Genomic DNA, 20,523 nt, shown 5'->3' on the forward strand with positions numbered 1-20,523 from the left:
GAACCTTTAACAGGGATTCCAGCATTTGGAAACAGAAACACTGACTGATTTTCTACTTCCAAAACTCGGAGTACTGAGACTAATTTTTGAGCCCCGTAGCCATCATGGCTGAGACCAGTTTACTCAGCTCGATATGTAGATTGTGTCCTGGCTTCAGAGGTTCAGCTATTCTATTGAAAGACTTGAGTAATTTAGGAGCTAAATGACTTCATTTTTAAAAAAATGAACCAACTTCGTTCCCTTTCTCTTTGGTTGTGATGTTATATGGCAACAGAAAACCTATGTGGCAGTTGACCCAATTAAGATTGTGCGAGACAGCAATTAGACTTTCCTTCAAAATTGCTCCTCTACTCTCACTACAATAGTACTGCAATCAAGATTCAATGTGTAGGAACTGATGCAAACCTACACCTCTCTTATTCCAAAGTGCAACAACAGAATCTTTTGACATCACCCCCAGAGCACAAAATACACATATATTAGGTAACAATGATTTAGGGCTGAATGGCATATTTCATCATGTATGTTATTATTTTTCTTTTTCCAAAAGAGGAAAATAGATACTACGGTTTCCAGTTTGTGACTTGCCACAAAATGGCTTCCAAGCAATTTTTGAATGTAACAATAAATTTTCACTTCCCCAATCATACACGTGTTGACTTAGAAATTTCTTAGGCAGTTCCTCAGTACTGAAGATTACTTGTTTCCACTCTGGCTCAATGTGTTCCCAGATGGCTGAAGTCCAATGTGCAATTGGGCAGGTGATGTTTGAAGGGCTGGGTAGGCAGATTATTATTTGGAAGTTTGTGCATTCTCACCGACACCTTGCATGTTATTGTAATCTCTCCATGCAGATGGTGCCTTCCTGAATGAGCCTTTTCCATTTTCATCAGTCATACGATAATCTCATGAGTTGGCAGGTATGTTTGACCTCTTCAGGGATGTTTTGAGGACATCTCAAACATTTATACTGTTGTCCTGGAAGTCTCCTGCCAAAACTGAGTTCAGAATAAACCAATTAATTTGAGAGTCTTGTGACAGGCATTTGAACATCATGCTGTGCCCAATGGTGCTGGTTTTGAGTAATTAACGCCTCTTCACTGAACAAGTTGATCTGGAGAGAATGCAGCTGTTGGACCATCTTTCTTGCCCCTGGATTTGGCAAATTTTGTGAAGGCACCACTAGCGGTACTTCTCATTCAATTTACATAACATTTAAACTGACTTGTGTGTTTTAAGAATCCTTAATTTAAATGCTATGGAAGGTTAAAAGCACAACTTGGAACAATGTTTGTGCCCAGAACATTGCAATTAAATCAAAGTGTGATAAGGAAACAAATTATAATACAATGACTTTCTGCTAATGCAGTTGATTTGAATAGCAAGAAATAACATTTTGACTAATTTTCTTGTAATGTAGACAGATTTCTGCATACAAATCAAGAGACAAATATTTCACAGCATAGGAGTTGGAATGTTCAAGAGATTTTGAAACTGGGCACCTGGAATGCCAGCCTTCTCCAGAGGCAACAACAAATTTGTAGAACTGATTAATTGAGATTAGTTTGTAGATTGGTATAAAATTGTCCATCAATAAACTGTTTTGATTTCTTCACTCTGGTCTTGATGGTCTGGATTTTTTTTATTTGATTGGATTTATTGTCATAGTATACAGTGAAAAAGTATTGTTTCTTGCGCACTATACAGACAAAGCATACCGTACATAGAGGAGAGTGCGGAGAATGTAGTGTTACAGTCATAGCTGAGGTGTAGAGAAAGATCAACTTAATACGAGGTAGGTCCATTCAAAAGTCTGATGGCCTCAGGGGAGAAGCTGTTTGAGTCAGTTGGTACATGATCTCAGACTTTTGTATCTTTTTCCCGATGGAAGAAGGTGGAAGAGTGTATGTCCGGGGTGTGTGGGATCCTTGATTATGCTGACTGCTTTTCCAAGGCAGCGGGAAGTGTATACGGTGTCAAAGGATGGGAGGCTGGTTTGAGTGATGGACTGCTCTTTCACAACCCTTTGTAGTTTCTTGTTGTCATGGACAGAGCAGGAGCCATGACCAAGTTGTCATACAACCAGAAATAATGTTTTCTATGGTGCATCTGGAGAAGTTGGAGAGAGTTGTACCAGACGTGCCAAATTTCCTTAGTCTCTTGAGAAAGTAGAGGCGTTGGTGGACTCTCAACTTTAGTGACCGCATGGAGGGACCAGGACAGTTGGACACCTAAAGATTTGAAGCTCTCGACCATTTCTACTTTGTCCCCATTGGTGTAGATGGGGCATGCCCTCCACTACGCTTCCTGAAGTCGATGACTATCTCCTTTGTTTTTTTGGCATTGAGGGAGAGATTGTTATCGCACTAGCTCACCAGATGCTCCACCTCTTTCCTGTACTGTGTCTCATCATTGTTTGAGATCCGACCCACAACAGTGGTGCCATCAGCAAACTTGAAAATTGAGTTGGAGGGGAATTTGGCCATATAGTCAATGTTGATAGGGTATGGCTTCTTGTTCATGGTCATTCTGTTTCAACTAGACCATAGAGGGCATCGCTACTAATCCTCATCATGTCTTCATCCAGAGTGCATGCACATACTTTCCAGTATAGCTTGTTATGCAGCAAGCCCACGTTCATTTGTCTCTTGACAAATTATAGCACTCAACAGGTGCCACAACTATATCAGCAAATTCAGCAGACATTTGGAGTCAAATCTTTTCATCCATTTTGTTTAGTGATATATCAAATTGTAACCTTTACAATAAGCTTGGTTCATTTTACAAGTTATGCTCCTGATCATTAATTTGTAAATCCTTATGCAAATTTCTAAAAATTGTACAAATGAAGAAAAAAACCGTACAATCAATCATTCACAATAAAATAATCAAAATAAAACTAAGGGAAGAAATTCATTTCACAATGTTAATCCATAATTGAAATTTTGCACAATGGTGGAAACAGTAACTAACGTGCTACTTACACCTTGCATATTCGCTTTACTTTTTTTTTTATATGGGCCTTACAGGAGGAGCTTTGCAAGAATAATCTCTTTAAACAAGTCCATCAAGTAACTCACTCATTCTGTTTAGCTGTTATTCTTTCGCTCCTTCCTGCTGCCATCCCCACTCTTCTCATACAATTGATGTATTTTTGTATGCACGTTTTCCTTCAAGGGCTCCATTTTCTCATCCTTGCAGTTTTTGATCTCTCCAGATATTTCTTCCTCCTAACTACAAACCACACTATTTCCATCTTACGATATGCTTGAAGTAAAGGACTTGGAAATAAGAACAAGACTCAAAACTGTAAACAATTTACACGGTTACATCATACATGGGAACATGAACTTGACTGAAGTATTTTTTTTCAAGCTACATTTAATCAAATCTTGTCCTAATTTTGCATTCATTAATGAATGTTATGTAAATATAGCACACTGGAGGAAAAAACAAGTGCCCTCACTTCTATATGGTATAACCCATCCTGAGATTTTTCAGTGCAGCATAGCTGGTTGGTTCCCACAGCAGAGACAAAACTACTTGTAATCTTCATTCTATTTTAGCAACCTGTAGTAATAAATTTTCAATAAAGTGCAGAATCGATGGACCGAAGGGCCTTTTCTGCGCTGTATGATTTTATGACTATTGACTCGAAATCTTTCCAGTAACCAGACTGTTGGTCCATATGGGCCAACAATGAAAAAGCTGCGATTTAGGAAAACCAGGTGAGGAGAAAGTGTCACTTGTGGAAACAACATTTGCTACATTGTTGCCCCTTGTTGGAGACAAAAGGCCACCTTTTGTTGTGGTAGTAGCCCTGGTAGCCTCAACGTAATGCAAATAGATAAATCTAGAAATTTGCATGTCACTGCATTTGTGGTTTACTCAAAGAATCTGATATGCAATTTGCATACGTGAAGCCTACTATGTAAAGTTAAAGCACACGGGATTGCAGGTAATGTCTTGAGATGGATAGAAAGCTGTTAGCAGATAGGAAGCAAAGAGTTGGCATAAATGGGTCTTATTCTGATTGGCAGGCAGTCAGTAACTAGTGGGTTCCGCAGGGATGTGTGTCAGGACCCCAATTGTTCACATTATATATTAATGATTTGGAAGAGGGAACTGAATGTATTAACTCCAAATTCACCGATGATACAAAGTTGGATGGGAGGGCGAACTGTGAGGAGGATGCAGAATTGCTTCAGCGTTATTTGGACAGGCTGAGTGTGTGGGCATCTGCAGTATAATGTGATAAATGTGAATGTAGCAATAATAGGAAGACAGATTATTGCTTGGATAGGTGTAAATTGAGAGGGGTGGATACTCAACAAGCCCTTGGAGTTCTTATACATCAGTTGCTGAAAGTAAGCACGCAGGTACAGCAGGCAGTAAAAAAGGCAAATAATATGTTGGCCTTCATAGTGCAGAGGTTCATCCCAAACAAAAGAAAGGTTATCAGAGGGGGGATTAGGCAGCCATGGCTGACAAAGGAAGTCAGGGAATGCATCAAGGCAAAAGAGAGAGCCTATAATGTGGCAAAGAGTAGTGGGAAGTCAGAAGATTGGGAAGGCTATAAAAACAAACAGAGGATAACAAAGAGAGAAATAAGGAAGGAGAGGATCAAATATGAAGGTAGGCTAGCCAGTAACATTAGGAATGATAGTAAAAGTTTCTTTAAATACATTAAAAACAAACGGGAGGCAAAAGTAGACATTGGGCCGCTCCAAAATGACGCTGGTAATCTAGTGATGGGAGACAAGGAAATAGCTGAGGAACTTAATAAGTACTTTGCGTCAGTCTTCACAGTAGAAGACATGAGTAATATCCCAACAATTCAGGAAAGTCAGGGGGCAGAGTTGAATATGGTTGCCATCACAAAGGAGAAAGTGCTAGAGAAACTAAAAGGTCTGAAAATTGATAAATCTCCGGGCCCAGATGGGCTACATCCTAGAGTTCTAAAGGAGATAGCTGAAGAAATAGTGGAGGCGTTAGTTATGATCTTTCAAAAGTCACTGGAGTCAGGGAAAGTCCCAGAGGATTGGAAAATCGCTGTTGTAACCCCACTGTTCAAGAAGGGAACAAGAAAAAAGATGGAAAATTATAGGCCAATTAGCCTAACCTCAGTTGTTGGCAAAATTCTAGAATCCATCGTTAAGGATGAGATTTCTAAATTCTTGGAAGTGCAGGGTCGGATTAAGACAAGTCAGCATGGATTTAGTAAGGGGAGGTCGTGCCTGACAAACCTGTTAGAGTTCTTTGAAGAGATAACAAATAGGTTAGACCAAGGAGAGCCAATGGATGTTATCTATCTTGACTTCCAAAAGGCCTTTGACAAGGTGCCTCACGGGAGACTGCTGAGTAAAATAAGGGCCCATGGTATTCGAGGCAAGGTACTAACATGGATTGACGATTGGCTGTCAGACAGAAGGCAGAGAGTTGGGATAAAAGGTTATTTCTCAGAATGGCAACCGGTGACAAGTGGTGTCCCGCAGGGTTCAGTGTTGGGGCCACAGCTGTTCTCTTTATATATTAACGATCTAGATGACGGGACTGGGAGCATTCTGGCCAAGTTTGCCGATGATACAAAGATAGGTGGAGGGGCAGGTAGTATTGAGGAGGTGGGGAGGCTGCAGAAAGATTTAGACAGTTTAGGAGAGTGGTCCAAGAAGTGGCTGATGAAATTCAACGTGGGCAAGTGCGAGGTCGTACACTTTGGAAAAAAGAATAGAGGCATGGACTATTTTCTAAACGGTGACAAAATTCATAATGCTAAAGTGCAAAGGGACTTGGGAGTCCTAGTCCAGGATTCTCTAAAGGTAAACTTGCAGGTTGAGTCCGTAATTAAGAAAGCAAATGTAATGTTGTCATTTATCTCAAGAGGCTTGGAATACAAAAGCAGGGATGTACTTCTGAGGCTTTATAAAGCACTGGTTAGGCCCCATTTGGAGTACTGTGAGCAATTTTGGGCCCCACACCTCAGGAAGGACATACTGGCACTGGAGCGGGTCCAGCGGAGATTCACACGGATGATCCCAGGAATGGTAGGCCTGACATACGATGAACGTCTGAGGATCGTGGGATTATATTCATTGGAGTTTAGGAGGTTGAGGGGAGATCTGATAGAAACTTACAAGATAATGAACGGCTTAGATAGGATGGACGTAGGGAAGTTGTTTCCATTAACAGGGGAGACTAGGACGCGGGGGCACAGCCTTAGAATAAAAGGGAGTCACTTTAGAACAGAGATGAGGAGAAATTTCTTCAGCCAGAGAGTGGTGGGTCTGTGGAATTCATTGCCACAGAGGGCTGTGGAGGCCGAGACGTTGAGCGTCTTCAAGACAGAAATTGATAAATTCTTGATTTCTCGAGGAATTAAGGGCTATGGGGAGAGAGCGGGTAAATGGAGTTGAAATCAACCATGATTGAATGGTGGAGTGGACTCGATGGGCCGAATGGCCTTACTTCCGCTCCTATGTCTTATGGTCTTATGGTCTTATGGATTTGAGTATAGGGTTAGGGAAGTTTTGCTGCAATTGTATAGGGTGTTGGTGAGGCCACACCTGGAGTATTGTGTGCAGTTTTGGTGTCCTTACCTGAGGAAGGATGTCCTTGCAATAGAGGGAGTACAGCGAAAATCTACCTGGCTGATTCCTGGGATGGTAGGTCTGTCATACGAGGAGAAACGTAGTCGGTTAGGATTATATTCACTGGAGTTTAGAAGAGTGAGAGGGGGTCTCATAGAAACTTATAAAGTTCTAACAGGGTTAGACAGAGTAGATTCAGAAAGAATGTTCCCAATGGTGGGGGACAAGGGATAAATCATTTAGAACTGAGGTGAGGAAAAGTTTCCTCACCCAGAGGGTGGCGGATGTGTAGAATTCACTACCACAAAATGTAGTTGAAGCCAAATCGTTGTCTGATTTCAAGAAGAACTTAGATATAGCTCTTGGAGCTAAAGGGATCAAGGGATATTTGGAGGGGTGGGGGTGGGGGGGGGGGGTTCTATGTTTCTAATTTTACCTAGCCTTCCTGATGTTGATGCTAGTGTTAACCAATGTCCTTGTGTTAATACAACCAATCAGAAGATCTAGGCTGCTGTGCTAAAGAAAGGCTTAACACAAAAATACTGAAAGTCCAGGATAAATCAGGCAATAGGGAACTAAATTCTTCAACAGAAATGTTGAGAGAGCGATTATTAATTACAGGCTATGAATGCAAACTTGTGGAATACATTTCCCGAAAGGCATCCTAAACCACCAGCTGAGACACCTGAAAGCACAATAAAATCTTTCACCTCTGCAGTTCTGACAGCTTAAAACTCTGACCGGCTTTTTGTGGTACCAGACCTTGTGGTAACAAACAGGATTAACAGATGAAATGCAGATCTACTCTGTCCACTCTTAATTCTAGAAGTTTGCTGGCTCAAAAGTATTAAATATCGGGGGAGATAATGAGAATTCCTCAAATTGAGAGAAATTGCACCTAATTTACATGTCATTGAAGCACTACGCTTAAACTACTGTATTTCAGCGCAACACAAGCTCAAATGAGCTAGTCAATCTCAGCTGGGAGACCACTCGAGTATTACACTTACTTTTAGCATACCAGGTTTAGGAGGAAAAAAATCAATTGACCAGATTCCCCCTCATGGTCATTATCCAGTGATACCTGTTGAAAAGTACTTTCAGCTAAGGACAGGATTGGGACATGTGATTGTTTGAACTTTCGAGGCTTCTTTTAAAACTAAGAGCTTTATTGAAAAGATATTAACACTACAGATAGAAAATAGAATGCCTGTTTGCCTGCCCGAACGGCATACGATGTAATCAGTGATGTCACATGAATTGTCTCTTAAAGTGGCCCTTGTTCCACTGCAAAGCTGCAATATTTCTGTATGTCAGCAGGAATTGGTTTAATTGTTCAGACAATAAACTTTGCTCTTTAGTTACCTTCAACGAATGTCTGTACAAACCATTCTGCCAGCCCATTTGTGGCGGGAGAATAAGGAGCGGATCAGATGTGTTGAATCCTGTTCTCTTTTAAATTGTTTGAGAGTTCTTTTGAAATGAACTGTGACCCATTATCGCTCAGGAGTTGTTCAGGTTAATGGAATCTGTTGACAAATTCACCCAGTCCTTCAATTGTTCTCTCCGAGGACATGGATTTCATAATGGCAACTTCAAGCGGGCTACAATGAGAAATCTAAGCTCTTCGAACAGTCCAGCATTATCGATATGTACACTGTGCCAGGCCTCTTCTGGCCATTCCAATGGGTTTACTGGAACTAATGACGGTTGGTTTCATACTTTTATACGAGATGGACACATTCCCGCCTTCTCCTTTATTTCAACATCGAGCCCTGGCCCCTTTCCATCACTAAGGTGAACGTAACCGAATTGTGGTCACTATCACCAAAATGCACACCAACTTCCAAGTCTAGCACCTGGTCTGGCTCATTTCCCAGCACCAGATCCAATATAGCCTCACCTCTAGTTGGCCTGTCTACATACTGAGTTGAGACAGAACATTTGGCAGACCATTTAAAGATCCACTGAGCTTGGGTGGGAATTTTCGGTTTTGGGAGAATCCTGCCCTACATCTTGTTCTTCTGAATTAAGATTATTTCACACTACTATACTAATCTCATCCTTTAATAACCAACATCTTTTTCTTTCTTCCTGCCCTTAGAATGTCAAATACCCTTAAATATTCAGGGCCCAACCTTGGTCACCTTGCAACCATATCTCTTAAGTGTCATAGCTATAAGGTCATACTTGTGTATTTCTACTTGTACTACCAATTCATCTGTTTTGCTATGAACATGGCATGCATTCAGATGCAGAGCCTTGAATTATGCCTTTTTACTGCCACACTGACTCTTAATTACGTACCCTCTTCCTGTCACATTGCGGCCATCATTGCTTGTATTGCTACCGTGCTCTATTGCCTTGTTTTTTTTTCTTTAACTTAGCAAATCTATGCCTACAAGATATCTTTCCTCCATCCCCTATTGCACCCTCCCCAGTCCCCTTCCAATTTGTGAAAAACCCTCTTTCCAGCCCTAGTTATATGATTTGCCAGGACAGTGGTCCCTGTGGGGTTTCACGTGAAGACCGCCCCACTGGTACAACTCCCTCTTCCATTAGTACCAGTGCCCCATAAATCAAAAGCCATTTTGTCCACAGAGTTTTTGGGCCTCACTGATCTTAGTTATCCTATGCTAATTTGCTTGGCGTAAACAAGAGATTATTACCTTTGTGGTTCTGCTTTCTAATTTAACTCCTAGCTAACTGATTTTAATTAGTAAGGGAATCAAGGGTGATGAGAATAAGGTGGGTAAGTGGATTATCTGATCAGATCTTTCACGATCTCATTGAATGGCGGAGTAGACCTGATGGGCCGAATGGCCTACTTCTGTTCCTATGTCTTATGGTCTAACTCCTAACCCCCAATTACCTAGTCCTATCTACATCATGGGTAACAACGCGGACCACAACAACTGGATCCTTCCCACCACTACTTCAGCCCGAAGCAGATGTCCCAAACCGCGAGACCAGTCAGGCAATACAGCCTTCAGAGAACATTATCTACCACTCCAGTTATACTGTCTTATACTATTATACATTCTTTGTTACTTTACCCAATTGATTAGCTCCCTGCACCAGTTGTTACAATTAGTTTGCTCACCTTCTTTGTGATCACTGGTTCCACCCACACAAGCTACAAGAACCTCAGATCTGTTGGGACAATTGTAAGGGCTGAGGCTCCTTCACTTCTACCTTCTCGGTCCCCATACCACCTCACTCAATCTCACTAAACCTGAACCTGACCACGTACCAAATCTGAAGAACATAGATGAAGGATGTAACTGCCAAGGGCCTGGGTATCTCTTCCCCTCCCTGATGCATCACAGTGCCTAGTTCAGGCTCCAACTCATCAATCCTCTGAAGTTTAGGCGAAAGAAATTTATTCCAAATGTGGATTACACTGGTAGTCACCAGCTCCCATGCCACGTAGGACAGAGTCGAGAAGAAGTATTTACTTGAATGTCCATGAGTCATTGGACCACTGCATCATAAAGCAGTGGAAGCAGAGTCTTTAAAATATTTTAAGGCAGAGGTAGATAAGATTCTTGACAAGCAGCAAGGGGGTGAAACATGATTGGGGAGGCAGGAACGTGGTTTTGATATTACAAACCAGATCAGCCATTATCTTAATGAATGGCGGAGCAGGCTAGGGGAGCCAAGTGGCTTACTCCTGTTCATTGTTCGTACATCTGACAGCTGCAACATCACCAGCTCTGCCATCCTTAATGTTTTATTTAACTAATTAGGTTTCAAATACTTTTAACTTCTTACTTTCTTTACTTTTAATTTCCTAGCTCCTAATTTGACTGACCGGTCAATTACTTTTTATTCCTGTTTCTTCACATTTTGATTTTCTTCAAAATGCAGACAATCTGTTCTGAATCCACAGATTCACCCCCGTCTCTCTAAATTCTCACTGCTATACCACTGCTCCCTCTCAGGCCTTCTCACTACTGTCTCGTACATGAGACTGTGGGTCAACGAGCAAAATCATACATGATGGCAAATAATTTTTAAAATAATTTTTATAAAAACATAGGTCCAGAATTAAACAATGAATACTGGAAAATAATAGGTAGACTTTTCATTTACACTATCTGGCTGCTAGACCAACACATTCTTGATATGCACAATATTGAGATCAGAGCAACGGTTAGCTTCTATTTTCCCTGAACTACGTTTACTACAATCATAATGAAAATGCCCATAGATCATAGGTCACCCTCCTTTTTTCTCATTGATACTGTATTTTCAATTGTTGGTTGATAGTATTTTTTTTAAAAAAAGGTTCCAAGACATTAGTGAAAGCACCGTCACTCCACCTCCCATGACGGGCACGTTATGTAAATGAAATGATGCAGTCGCTGCATCAGAGATCCGGCCTTTATGCAGAGGGATCCCTCCCACACAGTTTCACACCACCTACACAATGAGATGCTAATCAACCTACATCTAAGCTCGAGTTGTACTGGCACATGGTGTATAGTAGCTGGCTTGGTGTGCAACCCAATTGAAAAGACAGCAGTGAATCACAGTGATTAAAAAAAAATCAAGCCTTTGCACAAGAAAGGGTAAGGACTAGGGATTCTTCAGTACGTCTTTACAGAACAGCAGATTCACATACACGTCAAATGATGATTAGGGGATGCATGGAGGCTGCACTGTACAATTAACCCTCAGATGGCTGCAATAAATGTGTTGGACACAAAAATATTTGTTTTATAACAGATTTTATGCTAGAATTATAATATTTTCCAGATCAAGCCCAGGGGAACACAGAGTGGGACTGTAGCAAAAGTAGCCAGGAGGGAAAATATTGGCATGCAATGTAATGAGGCAATTCTTTTTCAAGCGGTCTGTATTTTCTTGGCATTTACTACCAGGGATTTGATATCATACGACTGAAGTAGGTTGAGACAGTTCATAAGATGGCACTGGTCAGACAAGTTTGTTTCCAATAACCAGTCTTCCACTTGTGTTGGTTCAACTTTGCACGAGAATTAAAACAAATGGTAACAGAGCTAGGTATATATTTTTTTAAGTGATACCTATGTGTTCTTTTACTGATGTTGTCCCTCCATTCAAAATGAAAAATATGGATTGGCATATGGGACATAATATTATTTTCCAGTTTATCTTAAATATGGAAAATCATTTTGAATATTTTTTGTAAGTTTATTTATTAGTGTCACAAGTAGGCTTACATTAACACTGCAATGAAAATCCCCTAGTCGCCTCATTCCAGCACCTGTTTGGGTACACAGAGTTTAAAAAAAAGGGCAGCACAGTGGCAAGCACTACTGCCTCAGTGCCAGGAACCCGGTTTGATTCTTTGGGTCACTGTGCGGAGTTTGCACATTCTCCCCGTGTCTGCGTGGGTTTCCTCCGGGTACTCCGGTTTCCTCCCACACGTCAAAGATGTGCGGATTAGGTTGATTGGCCATGCTAAATTGTCCCTTAGTGTCAGGGGGACTAGCTAAGGTAAATGCATTGGGTTATGGGGATAGGGCCTGGGTGGGATTGTGGTTGGTGCAGACTTGACGGGCTGAATGGCCTCCTTCTGCACGGTAGGCTTTTATGATTCTATGATAATTTAGCATGACCATTGCACATAACCAGCACGTCTTTCAAATTGTGGGAGGGAACCAGAGCACCCAGAGGAAACACATGCAGACTCCTCACAGACAGTGACCCAAGCCGGGAATCGAACCTGGGTCCCTGGTGCTGTAAGGCAGCAGTGCTAACCACTGTGCCACCGTGTGGTTGATAAAGCAACAATTTGGTTGCAATTTCACTGTACATCATACACCATTCACTCAGCATTGCAGCTATGGCAACTGCAAGTGTTAGTCCTTCCTTAATGCTATCCTGTAAAATGTTGTTTTGTATAAACTTTGCCCTCCAAATGCAGAGTTCTCTTTGTATTGTATTGCAATTATTTCACATGTTTACAGCCTGTCTGGGCTGCATAACTCCTCTGTCAAGCCAGCAAGAACTGGGTCTTGGATAAGGTAAGGAGCAGTCAATCTTGAGGGCTTATGAGCCGTAACAGGTTGTTTTGCAAAATGTTTAATTGGTTCCTGGAAAATGTGACAATGTTAAGCAAGGACTTCCTGTATCAACGATATGATAGCCAATAACAACTTTGTGGACAGTTCTCTCTACTGTACTTGCTTTTTTTAGACATTTACACTAAACACTGCTATTTTTTACTTATGCGTCCCAACATGAAGAATAAAAGCTAGAGTACTTGTGATGAGTCACTTTTCCGTGGACACTATTTCCCTGGGGAAATAGAACATAGAACATTACAGCGCAGAACAGGCCCTTCGGCCCACGATGTTGCACCGACCAGTTAAAAAAAAAACTGTGACCCTCCAACCTAAACCAATTTCTTTTCGTCCATGAACCTATCTACGGATCTCTTAAACGCCCCCAAACTAGGCGCATTTACTACTGATGCTGGCAGGGCATTCCAATCCCTCACCACCCTCTGGGTAAAGAACCTACCCCTGACATCGGTTCTATAACTACCCCCCCTCAATTTAAAGCCATGCCCCCTCGTGCTGGATTTCTCCATCAGAGGAAAAAGGCTATCACTATCCACCCTATCTAAACCTCTAATCATCTTATATGTTTCAATAAGATCCCCTCTTAGCCGCCGCCTTTCCAGCGAAAACAATCCCAAATCCCTCAGCCTCTCCTCATAGGATCTCCCCTCCATACCAGGCAACATCCTGGTAAACCTCCTCTGCACCCTCTCCAAAGCCTCCACATCCTTCCTGTAATGTGGGGACCAGAACTGCACACAGTACTCCAAGTGCGGCCGCACCAGAGTTGTGTACAGTTGCAACATAACGCTACGACTCCTAAATTCAATCCCCCTACCAATAAACGCCAAGACACCATATGCCTTCTTAACAACCTTATCTACTTGATTCCCAACTTTCAGGGATCTATGCACACATACACCTAGATCCCTCTGCTCCTCCACACTATTCAAAGTCCTCCCGTTAGCCCTATACTCAACACATCTGTTATTCCTACCAAAGTGAATTACCTCACACTTCTCCGCATTAAACTCCATCCGCCACCTCTCGGCCCAACTTTGCAACCTGTCTAAGTCTTCCTGCAAACTACGACACCCTTCCTCACTGTCTACCACACCACCGACTTTGGTGTCATCAGCAAATTTGCTAATCCACCCAACTATACCCTCATCCAGATCATTAATAAATATTACAAACAGCAGTGGCCCCAAAACAGATCCCTGAGGTACACCACTTGTAACCGCACTCCATGATGAATATTTACTATCAACCACCACCCTCTGTTTCCTATCCGCTAGCCAATTCCTGATCCAATTTCCTAGATCACCCCCAATCCCATACATCTGCATTTTCTGCAGAAGCCTACCATGGTGAACCTTATCAAACGCCTTACTAAAATCCATATATACCACGTCCACTGCCTTGCCCCCATCCACCTCCTTGGTCACTTTCTCAAAAAACTCAATAAGGTTAGTAAGGCACGACCTACCTGCCACAAAACCATGCTGACTATCACCTATCAATTCATTACTCTCCAAATAACTATAAATCCTATCCCTTATAATTTTTTCCAACATCTTGCCGACAACAGAAGTGAGACTCACCGGTCTATAATTTCCGGGGAAGTCTCTGTTCCCCTTCTTAAACAATGGGACAACATTCGCTAACCTCCAATCTTCTGGTACTATACCAGAGGCCAACGACGACCTGAAGATCAGAGCCAGAGGCTCTGCAATCACTTCTCTTGCCTCCCAGAGAATCCTTGGATAAATCCCATCCGGACCAGGGGATTTATCTATTTTCAGACCCTCCAGAATATCCTGCACATCCTCCTTATCAACTGTAATACTGTCTATTCTACTCCCTTGCAACCCAGTGTCCTCCTCAGCTATATTCATGTCCCCTTACGTGAACACCGAAGAGAATGTCATTTGAGGATCCTCAGATGAACAATCGACACTGTTCCCGGAAACCGGTAAAGCATGGTTGTCCTATTTTGCATATGAAACTGAAGTAGCAAAGACAAAAGCTGTTCTGTGCTGTTAATTTGATTTAAATTCACAGTAGGTTTACTGAAAGTCATAAGTAGATATTTTGGCCCCAGCCATCAATGTCACTCTGAAATCAGCTAACTCATTACAGCTCAGTGAATAAGTCCAAGGACTTCCTGGTTTTATGATTGACTTACAAATGATAGTGTATTTATTCACTTAAATAAGAGTTCTTAAAGCTGCCTTCAAAAAAAAAATTCATGTTTCTGCCCACCATTGACAGCACCCGAGCCTCTGGGCAAGGATAAGAAAAATGCATCAGAGATTCCATTCCTGATCACTATCCTTTGATCCATTATGTAAATGTTGTGAGTCTAGCACCAGCTAAAAAATTGTCTAGCAGTAACCCCGAAGGTTGAACAGGCCGGAAACAGTCACCACCCATCTCTATTCTACTTTTCTATTGAAAAGAATGTTCCCAATGGTGGGGGAGTCCAGAACTAGGGGTCATAGTTTGAGGGTAAGGGGTAAAAGTTAGAATTGAGGTGATGAGAAATTTCTTCACCCAAAGGGTGGTAAATGTGTGGAATTCTCTACTACAGAAAGTAGTTGAGGTCAAAACATTGTCTGATTTTAAGAAATTAGATATAGCTCTAGGGGCCAAAGGGATCAAGGGGCATGGGGTGTAAGGGGGGGGGGGGGGGAAATCAGGATATCGAATTCGATGATGATCAGCCATATCAAAATGAATGGCACAGCAGACTCAAAAGGGCTGAATGGCCTACTCCTGCTTCTAGTTTCTATGTTCTATCTCAGACAGTACATTAAGACCAACCTTTTTCCCAGGGTAGAAATGTCAATTACTCGGACATAGATTTAAGGTAAAAGGGGGAAAGTTTAAAGGAGATGTGAGGAGCAAGTTTTTTTTAAAAAAACACAAAAGGTGGTAAGTGCCTGGAATGTGCAACCAGAGTTGGTGGAAGCAGATACGTTAGCAACGTTTAAGAGGTACCTTGACAGATACATGAAGAGGAGGGAATAGTGGGATACGGACCATGTAGAGGCAAAAGGTCTTTAGTTTAAAAAGGTGCCATGTGTCGGTGCAGGTTTGATGGGCTAAAGGGCCTATTCCTGTGCCGTACTGTTCTTTGTTCCTTTATTTAAGTCAGATTAGAAACACAGAAAAACTATAGCACAAAACAGGCCCTTCGGCCCCACAAGTTGTGCCGAACATATCCCTACCTTTTAGGTCGACCTATAACCCTCCATCCTATTAAGTCCCATGTACTCATCCAGGAGTCTCTTTAGACCCTATTGAGTTTGCCTCCACCACCACTGACGGCAGCCGATTCCACTCGCCCACCACCCTCTGTGTGAAAAACTTCCCCCTAACATTTCCCCTGTACCTACCCCCTAGCACCTTAAACCTGTGTCCTCTCGTACCAGCCATTTCCACCCTGGGAAAAAGCCTCTGAGAGTCCACCCGATCTATGCCCCTCAACATCTTATACACCTCTATTAGGTCTCCTCTCATCTTACGTCTCTCCAAGGAGAAAAGACCGAGCTCCCTCAGCCTATCCTCATAAGGCATGCCACTCAATCCAGGCAACATCCTTGTAAATCTCCTCTGCACCCTTTCAATCTTACATAGAACATAGAACAGTACAGCACAGAACAGGCCCTCCGGCCCACGATGTTGTGCCGATCTTTTCCACATCCTTCCTGTAATGAGGCGACCAGAACGGAGCACAGTACTCCAAGTGGGGTCTGACGAGGGTCTTATATAGCTGCATCATTATCCCCGGACTCCTAAACTCAATCCCTTGATTGATAAAGATCAGCACATCATACGCCTTCTTAACCATCTCCTCCACCTGTGGGGCTGATTTTAGAGTCCTATGGACCCGGACCCCAAGGTCCTTTTGATCCTCTACAGTACTAAGAGTCTTTCCCTTTATATTGTACTCCTTCATCCCATTTGACCTGCCAAAATGGACCACTACGCATTTATCTGGGTGGAAGTTCATCTGCCACTTCTCCGCCCAGTCTTGCATCCTATCTATGTCCCTCTGTAACTTCTGACATCCCTCCAGACTATCCACAACCCCACCAACCTTTGTATCGTCAGCAAACTTACCAACCCATCCCTCCACTTCCTCATCCAGGTCATTTATGAAAATGACAAACAGCAAGGGTCCCAGAACAGATCCCTGGGGCACACCACTGGTGACCAACCTCCATTTAGAAAAAGACCCATCTATACACACTGCCTCCTTTGGGCAAGCCAGTTCTGGATCCACAGGGCAGCAGCCCCTTGGATCCCATGCCCTCTCACTTTTTCTAGAAGCCTTGCATGGGGGGCCTTATCAAACGCGTTGCTAAAATCCATGTAAACCACATCTACCGCTTTCCCTTTGTCAATGTGTTTAGTCACATTTTCGAAGAACTCCACCAGGTTCGTAAGGCACGATCTGCCTTTGACAAAGCCATGCTGAGTATTCTTGAGCATACTAAACCTCTAAATGCTCATAAATCCTGTCCCTCAGGATCTTCTCCATCAGCTTACCAACCACAGGTTAGACTCACTGGTCGGTAATTTCCTGGGCTATCCCTATTCCCCTTCTTGAAAATAGGAACCACATCCGCAATCCTCCGGCACCTCTCCCGTCTCCATCGACGACGCAAAGATCATCGCCAGAGGCTCTGCAATCTCTTCCCTCGCCTCCCACAGTAACCTGGAGTACATCCCATCCGGACCCGGCGACTTATCTATCTTGATGCCATTCAAAGATTCCAGATAAACCTCTTTGTTAAAGTCCACATACTCAATCTTTTCAGTCCACCGCAAGCCCACAGTACATCCACCCAGGTCCTTCTCTGTGAAAACAGAGGCAAAATACTCATTGAGCACCTCTGCCATTTCTACTGGTTCCGTACAGATTTTCCCGCCTTCACCTTTTATAGGCCCTATCCCTTCACGTCTCATCCTTTTACTCTTCACATATTTATAGAACGCCTTAGGGTTTTCCTTAATCCTACCTGCCAAGGCCTTCTCGTGACCCCTTCTGGCTCTCCTAATTTCCTTCTTTAGTCCCTTCCTACAAGCCGTATACTCATCTAGATCCCTATCTTCGTCAAGCTCTCTGAACCTTTTGTACGCTTTCCTTTTCTTCTCGTCTAGGTCCCGCACAGCTTTCGTGCACCACGGTTCCTTTAACCTACCAACTCCTCCCTGTCTGCTCGGAACGTTGTCCTGTAGAACTCTAGACAGACTTCAGATTCTGAAGTAACTGCAAATAAAATTTAGGAAACTATTGATTTTTGAAATTGGTTAATGACATTGTACTCTGCTGGTTAAATGTCAGCTCAGTACTAGTTGTTCATGTGCCTTCAGTTGTGACAAAAAAAACTGATGCAATGAATCACAAATTGGCATTTTAAAACATTTTTACTAGTTTTTAGCCTAAATTTACCCCTCCTAATTAAACACCAAAATATAGTCAGGTCAAGTAGGATCTCTTCATCCATGTAATTTGTGTGCATCAGCTCTCCTAAATTCAGGTCTAAAAAGATGCATGCAACTTTTGTTAATACACAATCTCGCTTACTGAAATCGTCAAGATTGAACGAGGATACGTTCAGTTTTAGTTTGCCTCATAATTAGGTACTTGCCGACATTTTCCCTTAAAAAGCACATTCTGGTATGGTCAGTAATAATCTAATCAAGCACCACTCCCAAAATCCAATATTTATGCAAAACTTGAAAAGGAAAAAATTGGTTAGAAGCCATATACTCAAACAAAGCAGGAAGCAGAAGTTCATGGTTCATTGCAAGTAATTAACCCCAAATAAGATCCGGTTAATGATGCCACAAGCAGGGAAATTAAACGTTAAAAAGTGTTACCACTCTAGCAGAAATCCTAATAGTCAACTCAAGGACAATATCAAGAGCTCATATCTTAAACTATCCCTCATAAAATGTAATTTAACTTATTAACGAGTGATAGTAGCAAAGTGCACACATTAAAGAGAAATGAATAATATAGCACTTGGCTTTCTAATCACTTTCTATCATTGATAACTAAGATATGACACCAAGCTAAGTTGAAGGAAATACACATGCATACAACATACACTATGCATGCCCAAACAAGGAGGTTCCCACTCCACAGACACGCCTCCACTGCCCACAAGGTAATCCCCACCACAAGGTTTCGTCAGCATGTTCCAACCACACAGTTTCTGTTCCATTGCTCATTCAGCCTGATGATCACTGTCACTGGAGAATTCCATCAAGTGAAATTGAGACTGTGTCCATTAACAATTTAAATGCTGGAAATAAAAATATGAAGTTGCTATGCCAGTGTTCATTTTAAAAACAAAGCACCTTTCAATTTTGTAAATACAATTTTCCACTCAACTTTCATTCCTCTTCCATAAGTGCTGACTAAGGATAGGTTATAGTCCCACAGACATCAGTAGCCTCCAGTATCTTATCTGAGCAGCCATTTTTCCACCTTGTAGCCTCAGAGAACATCTTCCATCATAGACAGCATCACATCTAAGCTGGACATTCAGTCAACATCTATGTATGTGTTTTTCAACAAGAGTTATTTAGGCTATCCACTACTAATGTGTTACTTAGCTTCTATAGAAAATGTGGCCTAGTGCGCATCAGATAGTCCGTCGAATCATTCTGTGAATATAATTTATTTGCATTTCATTAATACAAGAGCAACATAGTAAGGAGGTTTCAAATATGAGAAATTTTCCAAATATCAATTTCTTTAGCAGCATGGAACTGTGATGCTGTCAAGTCGATGTCCTTGTCTGATGCCACCAATGTTATCTTTAAGCTGCGTGGATGCATGGTTGCACAGAAGTTGGGAACATGCCACACAGGGAACCATGATGTGGAGATGCCGGCGTTGGACTGGGGTAAGCACAGCAAGAAGTCTCACAACACCAGGTTAAAGTCCAACAGGTTTATTTGGTAGCAAATACCATAAGCTTTCGGAGCACAGCTCCTTCGTCAGATGGAGTGGATATCTGTTCTCAAACAGGGCACAGACACAGAAATCAAATTACAGAATACTGATTAGAATGCAAATCTCTACAGCCAGCCAGGTCTTAAATGTACAGACAATGTGGGTGGAGGGAGCATTCAACACAGGTTAAAGAGATGTGTATTGTCTCCAGACAGACCAGCTAGTGAAATTCTGCAAGTCCAGGAGGCAAGCTGTGGGGGTTACTGATAATGTGACATAAATCCAACATCCCGGTTTAGGCCGTCCTCATGTGTGCAGAACTTGGCTATCAGGGAACCAACAGGAAGCACAGAGGCAACGTTCCCTTTAAAATGCATGTATGTGTGGCCCTGTATCAATCTTAAAGAATACAACAAGCTAACTGCACACAGGTTAGGGGGAACATTATATACTCAGTGTAAACAAAGTCCACTAGTCAAAACTTTGATCAAATGGAGATCCAATTTCAATTTTACTTCCATGCATGTGCAAGGCATGGATACAACTATCCTAACAGTCATTGTCACACTTTTATATAAACTACTGGCACTTGGGCAAAGAAAGCCAACAATGCATTTGAAACCACTATAAGCTTTTAAATAAGAGAAAAGTGAAGTCAGAGAACATTTGCACAAGTTGATTTTAGCATGAGGTGATATTTTCAAGTGACATTATTTTAACATCCATATTGGACTGGCTGGAGGACCGTGACTCATGGTGTTCCACAGGGATCTGTACTGGGACTGCTGCAGTTTGTGATATACATAAATGACTTGGACAAAAACGCAGATGGATGGGTTAGTAAGTTTGCAGATGACACAAAGATAGGTGGAGTTGTGGGTAGTGTAGAAGGTTGTCAAAGGAT

General features: G+C 42.1%; 1 protein-coding gene across 4 annotated transcripts in view; it reads right to left on the bottom strand.

Moving 5' to 3' along the window:
- Window positions 1-20,523, bottom strand: part of LOC144479676 (guanine nucleotide-binding protein G(I)/G(S)/G(O) subunit gamma-7-like) — a 216,011-nt gene that overhangs the window by 102,990 nt on the left and 92,498 nt on the right. Inside the window, exon 4 of one of the 4 annotated variants that reach the window (XM_078198686.1) lies at window positions 6,597-6,668. The exons of the other annotated variants lie outside the window; for them this stretch is intronic. The gene's annotated coding sequence lies outside the window, so the exon portion shown is untranslated. The remainder of the gene's footprint in view (window positions 1-6,596; window positions 6,669-20,523) is intronic. 4 annotated transcript variants of the gene reach the window in all.

The sequence above is a fragment of the Mustelus asterias genome, chromosome 26, assembly GCF_964213995.1.
Source record: "Mustelus asterias chromosome 26, sMusAst1.hap1.1, whole genome shotgun sequence".
Taxonomy (NCBI): domain Eukaryota; kingdom Metazoa; phylum Chordata; class Chondrichthyes; order Carcharhiniformes; family Triakidae; genus Mustelus; species Mustelus asterias.